This window comes from Empidonax traillii, unplaced genomic scaffold (genome assembly GCF_003031625.1).
Source record: "Empidonax traillii isolate 1590-97213 ecotype Southwest subspecies unplaced genomic scaffold, ASM303162v1 scaffold826:size277384, whole genome shotgun sequence".
NCBI classification, from domain to species: Eukaryota; Metazoa; Chordata; class Aves; order Passeriformes; family Tyrannidae; genus Empidonax; species Empidonax traillii.
In genome coordinates, this window is record NW_020956019.1 from 24,934 (window position 1) to 43,629 (window position 18,696).

Genomic DNA, 18,696 nt, shown 5'->3' on the forward strand with positions numbered 1-18,696 from the left:
CATGCATGACCACAACCAGCCTATGGCTGTGTGTGTGCTCATTATAAATGTAGAACCTGGAAAGCACAGTTCAGTAACAATTTTTAAAAATACATAGTTGAAATTGAAGGTCCTGCTTTCCATTTTTTAATTTCAACTTTTCATCTCTACTACCTAAAACACTAACTATATTATTGACTTGCTCTAAAACATAGTTCAACTGTTAGTTGTAAAGTTTTATAGAGCATTTATAATCTTATCCAAAAGGTGACTAACCTTAATCTTTTACAAGTGGTAACTAACTATCTACTTCTCTGTCCATGAGACTCTCATACAGAGGTTATTGAGTAAATTTCCTTTCCTCTTGATAACATTCCCACCTTCCTCTATGCATAACAACTCCCACTGCCTGTCTACTTGCCTAACTGGTTAAAAGGATTAAGGTAAACTCAGACTAATTGTTCTGTAGAGGCTTTGCTTCTTTTGTTTCCAGAATTACATTCACACTAACAGATGTCATTCCAACTTTTTTTTTTCTTTCCAACTCTGTAAGTTGCAATACTAATTTATCCTATAATTCCTGTTTTTATTACATCTATTATGTCCAGAATCCAGCAAAATATATTTTTTCCAAAGTTTTGTTTTGAAAGAATTATATAGATCTTCCTCAAAAATCAGGACTAAAATGTTGAAGATGCAATGACTGTTTCATGGAAGTGTTCCCTTGGTAACTAGTTGTTCCTTGGCTCTCTATACTAATTAATTCTTGTTTGTTGTGATTAAATTCTGCAAAAGTATTTGGCATATTAGGTGGGAATTTTATATGAGCTATACACTCCTGGATTCTGGTGGTTCCCTTGTGAGATACATTTATCATGGTAGTTACAGAAATTATGCACACACATACTTCTTGTTTTGGATCACGCGGCTCTGCCATGGACAGATTCATTCAGTACTTGTTGATTTGCAAGAAGATTGTTCTTGATTACAAGTTTGGTGAAATTAGGAGATGTACCAAAGGTGACAGCGGAGGTGCTGGGGAAATATATTTCAGGATTTAGTCTTCTCATAGTACAGGCCTGTAACTATAGAAATCCTGTCTATGACGGTACATGATTACTACGAATATATGACTTAGGGGAAAGGTGCTTTTTATGTTCAAAAACACTTGGCACAGTTAGAGACCCAGCTTATTAATCCAGAGGTAGTCTTAAGGGTGACTAGTGCTCCTTAGTTTGGTAAGACAAAAAGTTTTTCCAGAGCAAATCAAAAATCCTCACAATGTCACCTGACCTGGAAATAACAAGTTTTTCAGAATGTTTAGGGAAACCTTTGATTCTGTGGGAATTGGCTTATGGTATCTTTTGTCTATTCCATTATATACTATCAGGTTTTTTGTGATGAATGATGCCAATAAAGGTGTAGTGGGTTTCTGTGGCTGGATTTTGGTAGTAGGGGAGGGGCTACAGGGGTGGTTTCTGTTAGAAGCTGCTAGAAGCTTCCCCTGTCCCATGGAGCCAACGCCAGCCAGCTACAGGATGGGCTTCCTGCCGCTGACCAAGGCCAAGCCAATCAGTAATAGTAACACCTCTGTGATAACATATTTAAGAACAGAAGGTATTGCTCAGAAAGAATTCCAGCCAGGGAAGAGCAGAGTGAGAACATGGGAATAACAAAGTAGACACCAAGGTCAGTGCAGAAGGAGGGGCAGGAGGTGCTCCAGGCACCGGACCTGAGGCCCCTGGAGCCCACGGTGCAGACCATGGTGGGGCAGCTGTGCCACTGCAGCCCATAGAGGACCATAGGGGTGCAGAGACCCCCCGGCAGCCCATGGAGGAGCCCATGATGGAGCAGGTGGATGAATGAAGGAGGCTGACTCCATGGGAGGCCCAAGATGGAGCAGGGTCCTGCCAGAGACATGTGGCACATGGAGAGGGAAGCCCACACCGGAGCAGGTTTTCCCGGGGTAGGACTTGTGGCCCTTGTGAGGGACCCACAGTGGTACAGCTCATTTGTGAAGGACTGCACCCCATGGAGGACTGACCCACGGGACAGCAGTTTGGGAAGAACTGCTGTCCAAGGGATGGACTCATGCTGGAGAGGTCCATCAAGGACTGTCTCCCATGGGAGGGACCCCATGGGAGCAGGGAAAGGACACCTCTCCCTGAGCAGAGGCAGAAACAACAACTGACCGTAACCCCCATTCTCCATCCCCCTCCACCGCTGGAGAGGAGGAGGGAGAGCATGAAGGAAGGAGGGGTGGGAGGAAGGTGTTTTTAAGACTGTTTTATTTCTCACTCTTTGGCTCTGATCCTGTTAGTAATAAAATTAAGTACTAACCCCACTTTGAGTCTGTTTTCCTGTGAAGGTAATCAGTAAGGGACCTCTCCCAGCTCTTATCTCAACTCATGAATCCTTAGCTGTTTGGGTTTTTTTGTTCTCTCTCCTCTGTCCAGTTGCAGAGGGGAGTGAGAGAGCAGCTTTAGTGGGTACCTGGCATCTGGCAAGGGTCAACCCACTACAAAAGGGCATGTGAGTATTCAGGACAAAGACTGATGAAATGATGGCTAACATGGTAGAACACTGTGAAGTCACTGGTTTTAGGTGATGCAATCTAGGTTTTCTTCTGAATTATGCATGATTCATCGAGAATGCTACACCTCAGGCTGCTACTAACAAACATCTTCCAAGGACACTTTGAGCTTTATCCGGAAGCATCAAGACTCTTTGGGACATTCTCACGTCTCAATCATTCAGGTGCTCTCAATGCTATCCGTAAAGTTCAAAAAAGTGAGCAGCTGTTTTTGTAATCCTCTGTTGGAACTGTCCCTAAGTATGCAACAACTTGCAAAACTGACTGTAAGGCTGAGTTCATTGTTAAGCAACCTCTCGCTTTAAATACTATTTACGTTCTACAATTGCACTGAATTTTCAGAGTCCTACTCTCCCCACAATAATGTCATCAAACTTTTCCAGTTAAGAGCACAGCAGTTTAATACAGCTTTTAGAATACAGGTCACAATTCTTTTTCTGATCTGTGAAAGACACATTAACAAGCTCTTGGCATTTATAGAAACAATATTTTCTCATTCTTTCCTTTTATTTTATTTTTTTGTATTCACTGGAACTTTTTTCCCCAGCTTTAAACTTCTGTAAGAAAAACCTTGGAAGAAAATTAAAACTTCATTTTTAAACACACCACGATTTGTTGATATTTTCAAGCTTTTCAGCATAACTCCATTCACAAGCTGAATGTGTGTGCTGTTTAATATCAAACAATTGTTTTACTGCCATTTCAAGTGTCTGGCTGTGTTCATGCCTGCTAATTAAATGTTTTATAAAAAAAATGCAGCCTAAATTGTGCAAAACTTCATCTACATCTGCTTCTTCTATGAAAAGGTGTCCTTGGAAGAACTCCAGTATGTTAAATAGAAAGCAAATTATTACAAAAAGACAGTCATTTACCTGTAGACTTTAGCATGAGCTACTGTGTATTAAATACACCATTCACTTGCTACTGACAGTCAAGAAGACAAGTGTCTCTGTGGCATAAAAAAGAGAGTATTATTTTAAAACTATTTAGATGGGTTATGTTCTGATGTTTTCGGTCTTTGGTGATAACCAAATATTTTTGTCTCATCTTCAGAGATTTCAAAGTCGGGTTAAGAAGTTGTGTTGCACGTTCATTTTCAGCACAGGGGGTCATTATAAGCTGTGGTGGCAACACCTGCAGATTCCTTCAGGACAGGGCTCTCTCACAGGCAGCAGTATCACTATGAAGTCTTTGAGGGAGATGATGCATCAAGAGCCTGCCACAGCAGGCAGACAATGCATACGTTTACATGTCACCATTCTAACACTGTGTGCTAATCACATCATTTCTTAATAATTTTCAAATAACAGAAAAGCAAAGGATATAAGTATAAATAAGATGCACCTGGAAGAGAAGCACTATGCACAGCCTGTCTTGTTGGACCATCATTCACCACAGTGTGATGCAAACACTACCGAACTGTCGGTTTTCTGAACTCCTCGAGGCTATGAAAAGCCCAACTGCGATCTACTCAATCATTGCCTCCCAGACTGAGCATTGCACACTCGTAAGAAATTAAATCTTCCTCATATTATCTATTCCATGGATAGAGGCAGTGGGGTTCACACTGAAATTTGGAACCAAATAAATGAAAATGTTAAGAGTTTTTTTCCGACAGAAGCTGAGTGGCATTTTTGCACTACATTGTTGTCTCAAGTAATTATCTCTACACATTTATAGAGATAATAAATGTAGTTCATTTGTATAAAGAAAATTCTGCCACTTGCTAGATAAATATACATTATCACCACAAACAAATTACACCTTGTAAATCCCCTGATCATTACACAGCCCATTTTCTTAAGCAATAAAAGAATAAAACAAGTGGATTTCTGAAAACAAGACAGATTTTTAATTAAATATGAAGTAGGGCTGTTAAATATTTAGTGATTTTTATTGTAATATCTGATACGACAAACCCATTTGCCCACACATTTTGATAAACAGTTTTTTTAGTTCTAACCTGAACAGAGGCAATTTCATTAGTAGCAGAACAAGCAACGCAGTACTATCAGCTGATGTACTTCTATACTTTTCAAGTCTGATTCCACATAAAACACCTTTGCCAAGTATATGTCAGTCCCTTGCAGTAACTTATGTTTCCTCATTGAACCCATTTCAGAGCTAATAGGAGCTGGCTGAAGCAGGGACTGTTTTTGCAGCAAAATGTAAATCAGAATCATAGAATGGTCTGGAGTGAAAGGGACCTTAAAGATCACTAGTTCCAACCCTCCTGTCATGGTCAGGAACACTTTCACCTATAACAGGTTGCTCAGAGCCCCATCCAACATGGAAATATGGACCCAAGGTTATGAGAAACCACCATTCTACTCACACAGTTATAGGTTTAACTTCCCCTCTAATGTTAGCTCATTTTAGCTGCTGGAAACACTCATGTCTAAACTGAGAGACATACTTGGCTGAGTACTTATGCCCTGGCCCTCACTACTGTCAGCAGAGGTTTAGGGAAGACAGTCAGAGAGACCAGAATGCAATTCAGGTCAGATACCTCTACATGGACAGCTTGCCTCTGGTGAAAGAAAGGCTTCAATGTAAGGGGAGGGGAGTAGACAACGAGGAACATGCAGCATGTGCCATAAAGAAGTGTAGGAAATAAGAGTGAAAGTAAAATTATTGCAGAGTAATTGGGAGTATGGGGATGTTCAGAGAATGGAAAAGCATACAAATCCATGGGGATTTCTATGTTTTTCCACTCTTAACCACTGTGGTGCTTACTAAACATTTCATTCCACCTTACAGAGTTTCAGATCTGGGACTAGATTTAGCCTTCGCAAAAAATACCTTGAAACAAAAGTTCAGAATCCATAAAATCCATATCTGCACAAAGAGAGTTCAGGACCCAAAATCAGATGTTGGGTATTGCAACATTCAGAATTTATTGGCTACTTGTTCACCTGAAATTTCACTTTCTTGTACGTACTCATTTCACTTGTCTGGCAGGCACAACACAAGAAGTCTACACCAGAGAAGTACAGACCGATCACTGACCAAACTGTTTACTGTTCAAAAAGCACACTGCACAAAACAAGGTTTATGTGACACAAAGAGCAATTTTCAGAGCCAAAGTCTGGAGAAATTTTCATGAGAATAGCAGAAGAACCAAGTCAAGCTTCAGTATTATTCACTCACCCATGCTCCAAAGTAAAAACAGGAGTTTTTAAAATTTGGGGAAAAAAATGCTGCAGCAAGACCGTTTTTTCTTCTTGGCCACCTTCTTGGGAATATTTCTGCACAGAATCAAACCTCTGATGGACACTGAAGAATGAAAAACACCTAGCCATTTCCCTATTTTTTGAAGGAAAATGTGAGGCATTATTGACAGCAAAGCTTCTTCCAGCTCTACGTGTGCTGAATTCTGCAACTTCTCCTCTCAGCTGCTGTTAAGTTCATGACAAGCCAACAAATGCAGGTGTCTTTTTCGTACCAATCATTTGCTGTACCTATAATACCATGCCATCACAAAAGTGATGATAAAGAGACTGCTGTACCTGAGCATTCTCACGTGATGTGGGTCAAGTATATAAAATTGCTGTAGGCTGTGAAGACTGCTATTCAGGAATTCTCCTACCTGTCATTCAGACTCAATCACCCAGGGCTGTTTCACCTTGTGACTACATATCTAAGCTGCTGTCAAGCACCAGGTCTCATTTGTAGCACAAATTTGTAGTTCAGGACAGAGGATTCCTGCTGTCCTGAATTACATTCGGCATTTTCCTTTTGTCCCAGTGACTACAGTCTTGGTGCAATCCATGCCTGTAGCACCTACAGATCCCACCTCTTTTCTACATTTTCCATATCTAGAAATACTCCCCTAGCCCAAACAAAATACGAAGGCAGAAAGTATCATCCTCCCCTGGTAGTTACCTGACAAATCTCTATCAGAAAGGTGGCTGTGGTGCTACACAGACAGTAAACCTTTTCCTTCTGTCCAAAACCCAAAAATATATTACATTCTCATTACAAATTCTACTGTGGCTTACAGGTAATGGTCATCACAACTGATACAGCAAGAATAGTCCTGCATCTTTTCCTTTTATAATTTTATATATACTTACACAAAAGATGGCAGAGCATCAAATCTCCAGTGGAGCCCAAAGTAACTGAAAAACCAACGCATGTCACTTTACGTTGTCTGCATGTTTTCTATTGTATTACTCTTAAATCATAGCAGTTACAGGTAATTAGTAATTTCTAGTTTCTATTAAGATTAAAAAACAACATCAAGAACAGCTCCCTTTTAACAATGGCACATTTCAACTAGCTTGCCCAGGATTCTTGTTTCTATGGCCTGGGCTTGACAGACTAAGAATACACCCAGCTGGTTTTCAAACCAACACTTTCAATAGTCTGGGGAAGGGCTGCGTGACTTGTCATAAAAACAGCTGCCTCTGTCTCCCCAACCAGCCAGGAATAAGCTGAACAGAACAAAACCTTGAATGAAAACACCTCGACTTTTCATGCAGGGACAAAAGGTGGTCATTATGCATACCAGGAAGGTTCTTTTATAGCTGGTAATTACATATAAATTGGAGAGTTATAATAAAAAAAAAATCATTTCTCTCTTCATTTATTTAAAATGTGATTTCTACAGCCATTATATAATTACCAGTATTTTTCAGTAACATTATTAAGAACAAAAGAGCTAGTGTTTCTGAAAGAATCACAAAGATGCAAATACTGAAAGTTCCTTATTAGAACTGGTTGTCCAGCACGAAGCAAGTGGCAGGAAAAAGATGTCTTCTTGAAAACTGCAAACTGAACTTTTTTCAGTGTTGAGAAAGGATCAATTTCTATCTTTCTACTACGAAGAAATAAATTATCCCTATCATCTCTGACACGTTATTTCAAGCTCTCCATTTTTCTGTTTCTTATTTGTTCAGAAAATGTCTATGAACTACTGACCTCCAGCCGCAAGACTAAAATAAGACATAGAAAGATCACAAAAATTTTTAAAAGAACAAGAACAGCTCCCTGCTGTCACTACTTATGAAATAAGTGTTACTCATGACAGCTAGTCAAGCAGGCATTCGTATGTGCAAGTCTGATGTGTTTGAGTGTAAGCAACAGTAGCAATATCTTAGTGAAAGAATATAAAAATAAAGAACAACCTCCTAGGAGACACAGAAATCTCTATGAACTACAGCCTACACAGGTTTTAGACAGTTAGCTTCGATTATATACTTCACCACAGTGGGCAGTTTTAGATATCTGGGAGGCTGAAAATCTGTACTAAATACTGTCGATGAGTAAAAGGAGTGATACAGAGAAAGACTTGTATTTTGAGGAAGAAGAAGGTTTGGAATCAGGTGCATGTCATGACCTAGTATACCAGAAACTCCATTTATTTTAAGGTAAACTATTTTCTATTACTGCTAGTGTTTCTGTAAATGGATTATAAGGCACAAAGTCAGAAAGTACAAGAAATGCAGAAATTCAGTCCTCCAGAATGTTTTCTGTTGGCAGGATGTAAAACAACACGCATCTCCCCTAGAGCCCTGAGGCTCTGATGTCCAGCGGATTCCTGCTGTCCTGAGCTGCCCTGGGCCACAATGGCAGCAGAAGGCTCTAAACAAAAAAATAACATAACTCAAAATGTGGGACAGCAGACAGAAACCCATTGCATGGTTCCAGTGGCAGTCCATCAAACTTGCATCTCCTTTCCCCCAGCCCACTCTGTCACACCAGGTGTTTCTGCTTACTGAGGGCTCCCTCCAGGAGGTAGAAGCTGTTTCTCTTCGAGCAGGAAGCCACAGGTTAGACCTGAGCTGATGGTCAGAAATGAAGGCTTCAGTAGTGGGGTGAGGGGGTGAGCAAGACACCTAATTTTCAAGAAAAGATACCTCATTTTCTTTTCTAAAAGAATACAAGGTGGCTGGGTGTTCTGTTATTATAACAAATAAACTTTTTTGACACACTATAATTCATCCGACTCCTTGAAAATCAGCCACTTACTCCACTGGCCATGGGAGGAGTCTGTCCTTAGCTGACTCAGACTATTAAAGTGACTTCTTCCTGGCTAATTGTTAAACATCCCAGTTTAGCCTAATTTTGTTGCCTTGCTTTTTCTTTTGTGATTATAGGTAGTGTTTGAATACCTTCTGTGAAACTGCCACTTACTTGTAATGGCATCGAAAAGCTTGGAATAAAATTACACACATATTAGTGATTTATCAGGATAGTTTTAATCTTGTATTTTAAAATTCATACAAAATTCACATAGTAGCACCTTCAGTTTACCTGTGACTACAACCCCAGTATTTGCTGTAGTGCACAGAAGTTGGTCTTACCGATTTTCAGTCTGTTAGTAGGGAAAAAAATATCAAAATTTATCAATCAAATTCTGTGATAAGCATATTAAATATTACAATTACATGAGTACCTGAAAAAGTATTCACAGGTTTGCATGGACCTTCAGTAAGATCCTTTTACTGGGTTCACATCAAAGGCAACATTAATTTACAAATTAATGTCTTTTTCTCTGTTTGATCACAAAATGCCCTATATTTACATGTCTGATGTTGCATCAAAACATTTACCAGTCTTCTTTAACTGGAATGAGCAATATCTGATACTTTGGTACTTGCTATTTGACACAAGACACTTATCCATGAGTGCAGGTGAGAGAGAGGGGAAAGTTTTATGAAAGTGGAGCCTGTATAATTTAAGTAAGCCACAGGGAAAACAAATTGAAGATGGCAAATCATAAGTAAAATAATGCACATGTGATACGAAGAATGGGGTTATGGTTGACTTTGAAAAATGCTAATTCTTGCTCTTGAGCCAGCCTAGCTGCCAGACTGCAGCTTTAAGATGAATGTTCAGAGTGAACATTTGCATGGTCACTCCATTTCCTGTTTCAGTTGGTGCCCACTGTCTCTTGTCCAGTCACTGGGCACCAACCAAAGTGCCTGGGTTTGCCTTCTTTACTTACTCCTGTTAGGCATATGCACACATGAATCAGATCCTCCTGAGCCATTTCTTCCCTAGGCTGAACAACCTCAGCTCTTTTAGCCTCTATTATGCAGGATGTTCCACTTCCTAAATCATCTTCATAGCCCTTCACTCCACTCACTCCAACAAGCCCCTGTCTCTCTTGCACTGGGACTTCACCAAGGCTGAGCAGTGGTCTGTCTGACCCAGCCCAGAAGGCTGTTGGCGATCTTTGCTGTTAGGGCACACTCCTGGATCACATTCGTTGTCCACCAAGACTCGCAAGTAATGTCCTGTAAAACTGGTTTCCAGACAGTTGGTCCCCAGCATGTAGTGGTGCATGAAGTTATTCCTTCCCAGTGGCAGGACGTGACATTTCATCTTGTTGAACTTAATAAGACATTTCTCAAACCATTTCTTGAGCCTGCCAAGGTCCTTTTGAACTGCAGCACAACCATCTGGTATATAACAGCTCCTCCCAGTCTTGTATCATCTGCAGGCTTGCTGAGGATGGACTCTACCCCACCACTCAGGTCATCAATAAGATGTTATTGATGACCATTATTGGCCTCCTGGGGGACACCACAAATGACTGGCCTCCTAGAGGACTTCAAGTTGTTGTTCACAACCTTTTAAGACCACCACTACAGAAGGATTTCCGTTTATCTAGTCCATTCTTCACCAGTTTGTCAATGGAAGTGTTGTAGGAGATGGTGTCACATGCCTTGCTGATATCAAGATAAACAACTATGCAAGAGATTCTATTCTCATTCTTCTAACTGTGATCAGACATAGCTCCACTGCATGTACCAGGTCTCCAAAGCCTTGAGCAACCTGGCCTGAATGGCGCTGTGCTGACTCTGTCGTGAGCAGGAGGTTGAGCTGGATGACCTCCTGAATGATCCCACAGTTCCTTATGGCAAAAACAGCTGAATTGCTCCCCACCAAAAACAGGGCCCAGGGCTAGGCTCTTCCTGTTGTGGAAAGGAGCTGAGATGGGAAACACAGGGTACTGCCATGAAGGATCAAGTTTGCTTCTCCTTTCAGACAAAAGGGGAACAGGAAAGATGAGAGCAGTGAATGCTGCTGCTGCTGCTGCTGCTGCTGCTGCTGCTGCTGCTGCTGCTGCTGCTGCGAGGGTCATTTCCCACATTCAGCACTAAGCTGCCACACCAGTCCATCTTCCCCTAGCTCAGCACCCACTACACCAGCTGTGGTAGCCCCTCACAACAGCCTCACCAGTTTGATGCTCTGGGTGAGCCCACTTCACAAATATGAGCACTGACTTATAGCGCTCCTTCCTGACTACTACAGAACATTTCATGGTGGCAGGAGTGAAAGTAAATCCAGAGTTTAAATCTAGAAGAAAACAGGCAGAAAGAGGTGAATAAAAAACGAACAGCGATCACACAGACTTAGCAATTTGCAAAAAAGTTAGAGGTTTTTGTATTTTTCTATTGTTTACTTAAAGCTGCTAGACTTTCAATAGCCTAAGTGCACTGGGCAAAAAAATGCAGTTATTAGATTGCGCTAAAGGAACTTAACAGGAGATCCTGGGAAAAAAATTTTTATAAAAAAATTATTAAAAATTATTAAAAATAATTTTATAAAAAATTATAAAAAAATTTTTTATAAAAAAAATTATAAAAATTCTAAAGGACAAGATTTTGTTTCTTAAAAAAACCTCAGACTGGTAATTTTTTTTTATCGTCTAACACACCTGAGATTGTTGAGTCAGATGTGCAGTACTGTAGTGCCTATGACAACATTCACTCAGAATCCACTTATTACAAGCATCACAAATGAAAAATTGAAAAAGTAGCTCCTAGATGATTCTCTTCTACATTTCTAAAGGTTGTAGAACTAGACTGTAAGTTTTAAATGGATTATAAATAATGGCACAGGGAATTGAAAGGCAAAGGCAGAGAAAAAGTTACCCTGAGAAGTCCATAAATTTCAAAACCAAGTAGCTGTTAAACAAATTAAGGCAGTATCTGACACAAAGGTGAAAGTTATGTTGAACACAAGATAAAACTGAGGTAATGGAGAAGTCGAGAAATCACTCCTTCCTGTGGCAAGGTAACATAAAATCTCAAAAACACAACATTTGTAAGAGTTTTGGGAAATGGAGCGCTTAGTTGCAGACTGAAAGTATACAGACGTTAAATCCTGTTAGTCCCTTTGATGTTGTTTTATTGTTAATTTGAGTTGTCCCTGTGAGCAACTCCACGATTGCATTCCCCTTCTCTATCCACACTGCATGGCACTTTTGAAGGCTCCCAGTCTTGTCCATACTGTCCCAAACATGTCTCACCTATCCTGTGAGGTCTTACTGCACACTTGGCAAGCCTCCTTCTCCTGGGCTCTCCATAGGCATTGCTGTACTATGTGTACCCTTCACAGCCTATACAAGGGACATGTCATTGCTTCTTGTTATAAACCAGGGGCTAGGAAAGAAGACCACTGGAAACAGGACAGATCAGTGGGTTATCAGCATTTTGTTGCTCTTCCCATGTGTTCCATTATTGAAAATATATAGAGAGCAGTGAACATCACTCTACAGAACCGGCTCACCCCAACAGAGGAGGTTCCTGCAGGGATGCAGCACACTGTCACATCTCATGGTGTTCGTTTGTCATCTCCCTAGCATGTGCCCTCAAGCCTGGGCTGCCTCTCCTCAGAGGAAGCCCTTGAGCCTGGCTCCGCATCAGCAGTGCTCGCTGTTACCCAGGGACATGGCCAAGACTGGTGGGGAATCAGGGGCCTTCTCTGATTAGTGTATGTTTGGTTGAATCCTGAAGCTAAGGTCCTTCCCCGAGGCACTGTCAAGGGACAAGACATATGTCAACAAATAAGATGTATTTTATTTTTGCCAGAAACCTCTACTGCAGTCTGATATCGTAAGTCTTACTCAATGAGAACATGGGCAAAAATCAGGCCCTTTTAATATCCCTTTAATACACCATAATTATCTAATTCATTTCATGGAAAGTGATCTGCCTCTCCGTTTCAAACACCCTGAAGTCGGCCACTCACAGGCAGAATCAGACTTAATCCTCTGAGCTCAAGACAGAAGACTCAGGGAAACACAGCAATATCCAGATATGTCTCTCAAAGGAAACAGATCCACAAAAGCCAGATCTCTTCTTCCGAGCCATTAAAACTGAGGACTAATTGCCTAGGCACACAGGAAAAAAAAAAAAAAAGCTGTTAGAATAACCTCAGTCAAGCTGCCCTGTTAACAAATGAAAAACTGAAAAATAACAAATTTTTCCACAAACTCTTTCTGAGAACTTTGGAATGGTTTTTTTAACTGAATCTACAAAGGAGAATGAGCATCTCTTATGGAGACAAGCAGGAATGGTCATAAAGCAAAGCTTGGAGCTGCAGATGGGTAGAACTGAAAATGAATCATTCAAGCTTATTATGCTTTGTTATTGTGCACACTTAAGACATCTTCCTGAGTAGGCTAATTTTGAAGACATCTGAGAAAAACAAATTTATACCCCCAAAAAATGGTTATTGAATGTTTGCAGTGAATTTCTTCTGGGTATATACAAAATTTGTAGAGACAGTGTTAAAATTGTTTAGACGGCGTTTAGAAAAGCTACAGAGTGCAATACAGGTCCCTACTAGATTCTATCCAAGGCCAGAGCAAAATGCTTGATTCTGATGTCACTGGACATTTAATGTTTTGCAATAAAAAAATGTAGAAAGAGATCATCTGGCATGAAAAAAATCTGGCTTTAAAAATAGTTCAGAAACAGATGAAAGGGGGCAAGTGCACGCTGACTTTAGATAAGTCTGTCTGTGTATTAGCAATACAAAGGACCCAAATTAATACACCCTACTCATCAGGACTTAACCCAATAACATAAGTGAGGACTAAAAAAGGGCTTGGCTTCTTCCAAAGAGCTAATTACTGAATAGTAATTCAATTTAAACTCCACTAAAGAGCTAAAACGCAAATTCTACTAAGGAACTAACTCAATTTGAGAGTGCAAAAGAGCTAATTCTGCTAAAAGGGCCCTGAAGTAAGCACTCAGTGATTTCTGTTAAAGGTTTAGGAAACCTTTCACATATGATATCCAGGGTCTAATCATACAATGCCATAAGTCTTCAACAACAACTGCACCAACTAGCTTTAGCTACACATCATTACTGACTGTTTTTCCCATAACTTTGTTTTCTTCTGCTGGATTCAGTTTCTATGACACCTTCCCGTTCCCAAAGGTCAAGCCCGTGACAAAAACCTGGTCAGGGTATAAGATGCAATTTCCATTATTAACAATATAACCTGGTCCGACAAGAGTATCTTGCACAGTTAAGCACTTTGTATTTTACCAAGTAGAGTTGTTACTTACATATAGTTAATTCTCAGTATTCAGGCAAGTTTTATACAGAACACACAGAACTGGCACATTATTCCTGCATGATTTCTTTCTTTTAATACTTTAATCCTCTCCACTAGGGAAAACAAAATGTTTGTGGTCCCATAAGGCTTTAACCAGCAACTTGCAAATTTCAAAATAAAAAAAAAATATTACCATAAAAGAAATCAAAAGTGTATTGGAGGTGGGGAATAGGAAAAGGGATAGGTCAGAGACAGGCAAGGCAGGCAAGAAATGGGCTAGAAGATGGGGGGGAAAAGACAGACAGGAGCTAATTTGCAGAAGACCTTGAAACAAGGAGCCTGAACTGTAAGTGGGAAGCTAAAACACAAGAGATGTATCCATAAACATTCACACTGAGGCAATGATATTTAAAAGCCTAATAAAATATGAATTTGGGTGACACTTTAATTGTCTTTCAGAGAAAATTACTCAGGCAATCCAAAACTCTGGACTATTTTTCATATTGTTTCCCCATCTGTGAAGTCACTAAATAATTATGCCATTATTGTTACCAAAGTCGCACTTAAGAGGAATTTCAGCAACACCTGGATGTACTGACATTAGCTGCGGTTTGGTGATTAAATTTCCTGCAGTTGCTTTAGTAACCACTTCTTGGATAGGATTAAACATTCTCTCACTCCTTTGGAAACATCATTCATCTCTACTTCACTAATCCACTAATTTAATAATCATAATTCTTCATACTTACCAATGTACTGACCCCCAGAAAGCTTCACCGATTTCAGGACATGCTTTCCCGGGTGATAGTTGAGAATGTCTTTGTAAATACATACTAGTTTCCCTAACTGTTTGAGAAGGCTTTTTTTTTTTCTCCGTTGAATTTCTAATCAGCACTTGAAGGGTCCCAAAAGGGTATTTCTCCATTTCAGAAAAGGCCTCCGGAAACAACACTGGCTCTTTCATCCTCTAAGTCTTGGATAGGCAAATAAGGTATAACTTTTCACATCTCTTGATTTACGCCTTCCTAAAGCAGAAGTCAGGATCTAAGCTAACCTAATAAAGGAACTTAACAAAGGTCTCCACTGTCAAGGGACAAAACAGCCTGCTCTGCATACTGTTGTATCTGGAATTTTCAAAAGAGCCCTGAAAACTTAGACACTGAATGTCCACTGTAATCTTTCAAGAGTCAGACACCGAGCTCCTTGATAATGCTTCAGCCAACACATCCAGTTATGCTGAGGTACAGGTGATGTGACTAGAGCTGACTGTGCTCTGACAATGGCTCAGGGTGGATGGGGGCAGGAGAGCACAAGGGCAGGATAATGTTAGAAGCCATGTGGCATCCTATGCTTTGATAGTTGTACACTGTCACTTCTGCAGCTCTTTTACCTCTAGCAACTTTAGATGCCAGGCTGCAGATAGGCACTTTAGGTGAGCCCAAAGACCTATTGAGGGTCAGCCTAGGTATGCAGGTCTAGGTATTCACCCATCTGTGAACGCATATTTAGTCTTTCCAGTAGCGTAGCAGTACCTGTGAAAGCTAAGTCCAGCAGTGCTAACACACAGCTAGGCAATTGGGAAAACTGCCATGCTTTTGGTATGCTGCTGACAGAGGCTCTAGTACAAAAGATAAATGAAGTTTATCTGAACTCCTATTACCTCTACTACACCTATTCTTTAGCTAAAAAGGTACCTTTCAGAATTGACTGTAATTCTACCACGCAATTCCTTGTTAGTTTTGGTACCTTTCATAAACGCAATAGATAAAGCAATTCTGAAAGTCTTGGAAGGATGCAGAGGAGACATCAGGAAAAGCATGCACACCACAGAAGACTGTGCCAAAACAAATGAGTTTATAAAGATCACTTTGCTATGTAGTCTATCTGAACATTGTACATGCCATGTCTTTCACCGTATATTCTTCAGACTATAAATAAATCAAATTGACATATATTCACAATCTAGCACCATCTGCTGCGTAAAAGAAGAAGGCATTTTAAAAGCAAAGGATCTGTTCCCTTTTTTTACATGATACATCTTAATCAGTGAAATGTATTCCTGGTTTCACAAATGTGCAGATTGACTTTGAATATAACACACATTTTAAAAGAACCATTTGAGGAAATCCTTCTAACTATGGACTCTCATTTACTATTAGCTTCTGGACCACAGTAAAATTCCCTTATTTTCCAAACACTAAGATGAGAGCAAGGAGCAGGAAGGTCTCATCTGAAATGTGGTGAATAGGACCTTTGTGGAAGAGATGCATATAATCAGAGATAAGACTTATGTTTTGCATATATATTCTTCTCATTTGAGATAGATCTTACACGTAATATTTGAGACAAATACTTCTCTGCATCGTTTTGTAGTGTTTTAATTTGCTAATTATATTTTTCAACTGTTTTATATATAGTCTTACAACAGGTGGGGGTTTTGTTAGTTTTTTTTTCATTAGCTATTTTTCCCAACAAATTTCATTCAGACTTTTTCCTATTTATTACCCAATTAAAAAGCATGTATATTTCTCAAATTCTAAGCTTCTTTATCTCTTTTTAAAGTTTTTAGAAGATCATGGCAAAGCACAGAGGCATATTCTAAAACTAATCCAGGCTGCCTCAAGAAACTAAGCTTAAGCAACTTTCTTGCCCCATATGAAACCAAAATCAACTCATTCAGGAACTTAACTTTCCCTCATTTCTTCACTAGTTATGAAGAAATGTTACAGAACCTCTGAAACCATTTAATATAACAACCTTGTTTACATATACGTCTCACACTATAACACTGAAAAATTATTTTGCTTCCTCCTTTTACTTTGTTCAAAACATGTTATTCTTAGCTAGCTGGCTGTCCACAACACATACAAAAAAAAAGAGATGTTAAATTTAGTTTCTCCTTCATAAATAGAAGGGGAAAAAAACCCACACAGAATTTCAGTGTATTGATGCAGTGAATTCTGGCCTGTGCAAAGCTGGAGTAGCTTTCCTTATGGGTACTGACAAAGACAACTGTCACTGTGGGCCATAGGGTGCTATGAGCTGCAACTAGAATCCTGCCTGAACTCAGACCAGAGGCTGATGGTCCCCAGAGTCCTTTGTTTCTATCAAAAAAATATCAGGTTTGCTTGTTTCTATAAGGAGGGACTCTCTCAAGGAATAGCAAGCACGAACTGGAGGCCAACCATCAGTGGTATAGCTACTCAGACACAATTTTAATTTGCTGCTTAGCTGCAAATGTGCATTCTCAACAGGATGATTTAGCCCTGTGCTGTAGCTAGCAAGATCTTTGGTGGAGTAACTCTGAAAACCCCAGAGTTCCCAGCCTCTTTGATTTTTTTCAATAAGTATACTAAAAAAATATACTGTTTGCTTTTTTATTATTTCTTTTGATGAGCTACTGCATAGTTTAGAGTACTGAAAAATAGGGTTCTACACAGATAAATAGGACTCAGAACTGAAATGTATTTTCAGTCCTTCAATTTTCTAAACAGAGACAAAAAAAAAAAAAAAATTCCTCATGTTATAGGAACCAAAGCTAGAAGACAGGCTTCAGCTGCTCTGACTCACCACCAGATTTTATAAAGGAATATAAAGGCTTCACCTCTACCCATTCTTCCTAAAGTTTTTTTCTTGCAACTGCTTGATCATTTGCAATGAAACTAAAGTGAAGCAAACAGCAAAACAGTGATAAATTATTCCTTAGCATTCTGAACCTCAGCCTATTTATGTTGCCTTTCTAAATTACGTTTTCTACATTTCAGATCAGAACTTCAAATTAGCTGCTACCAAACCACTCTTTTCAGGAGCAGTCTATGATTTCCAAAAAAAGAATACAAATACAAACCTTTCTGTTACCCTTGAAACAGGATAATACATTCCACACAGAACAGATAAAAAAATATTAAACTTTAAATATCAAAAAGCCCCACACAGCTGCAATACAAAATGTTTGTTCTGCATAAAAACCTTGTGAACTTTGCTCATAGTTTTCCATAATATTTCAGAATATCAGCTCTAAACATGGATGAATATATACTTCAGATGCACTAATGTATTTCTTGAGCTATGTTTTTTTCACTTGTTAAGAAACTTCTTTCTCTTGTTTCTTGTAAAATACAAGTTTTTAATATTCCACATGCTGTAGGGAATCGTTCCTCATTGGATTGACTTGGAATATACCTGAAAGCATTTCTGTTCCTCGTAGATTTTATCTGCTATGGTCCAATGAACTCCAATAAGCTTGAACATGACCTTGACATGTTGATCTTTACCTTCAGGTGAAAATTCAAAAAGTAACTGCTCACAGTCAAGTTTAGAATTATTCTTTTCAGACAGAATCCTTGACCTTCATCATTCCCTGACCTGAAGCCAAGTGAAGTTAGGTTTTCTCCCATGCTGATGTCTCCCTGTCACAAAGGAAGTATGAATCCAAGGCTTCCTGCTCACTTTATTAGGTACGGGTGTGGGGATTCTTTTTTTTTATTGAAAGTACAGCTTACAAATTCAGTGACTATTTCAAAACATACTTCCAAGCACATAACTTCTACTGAAAAAAGGAAAATAATTTCCTGAAAATATTTTCAGTATGAACACAACCAAACAAATTCATTCTGAATTAATAAATCATTTCTTTGCTACATCAGAGTTGAGGTCGTAGAAAGGGACTCTTAAGAAAACATGTTTTCATACCTGTAGCAGAGCTTTCTGATCAGATCACATCTGTGTGTCTGTGCATTTAAAATATGAGTTTAATGCAAAAAGCTCTGAAACTATGGTCCTCTAAGTATATAGAGCCATTTCACTGCTTCAGGTGATG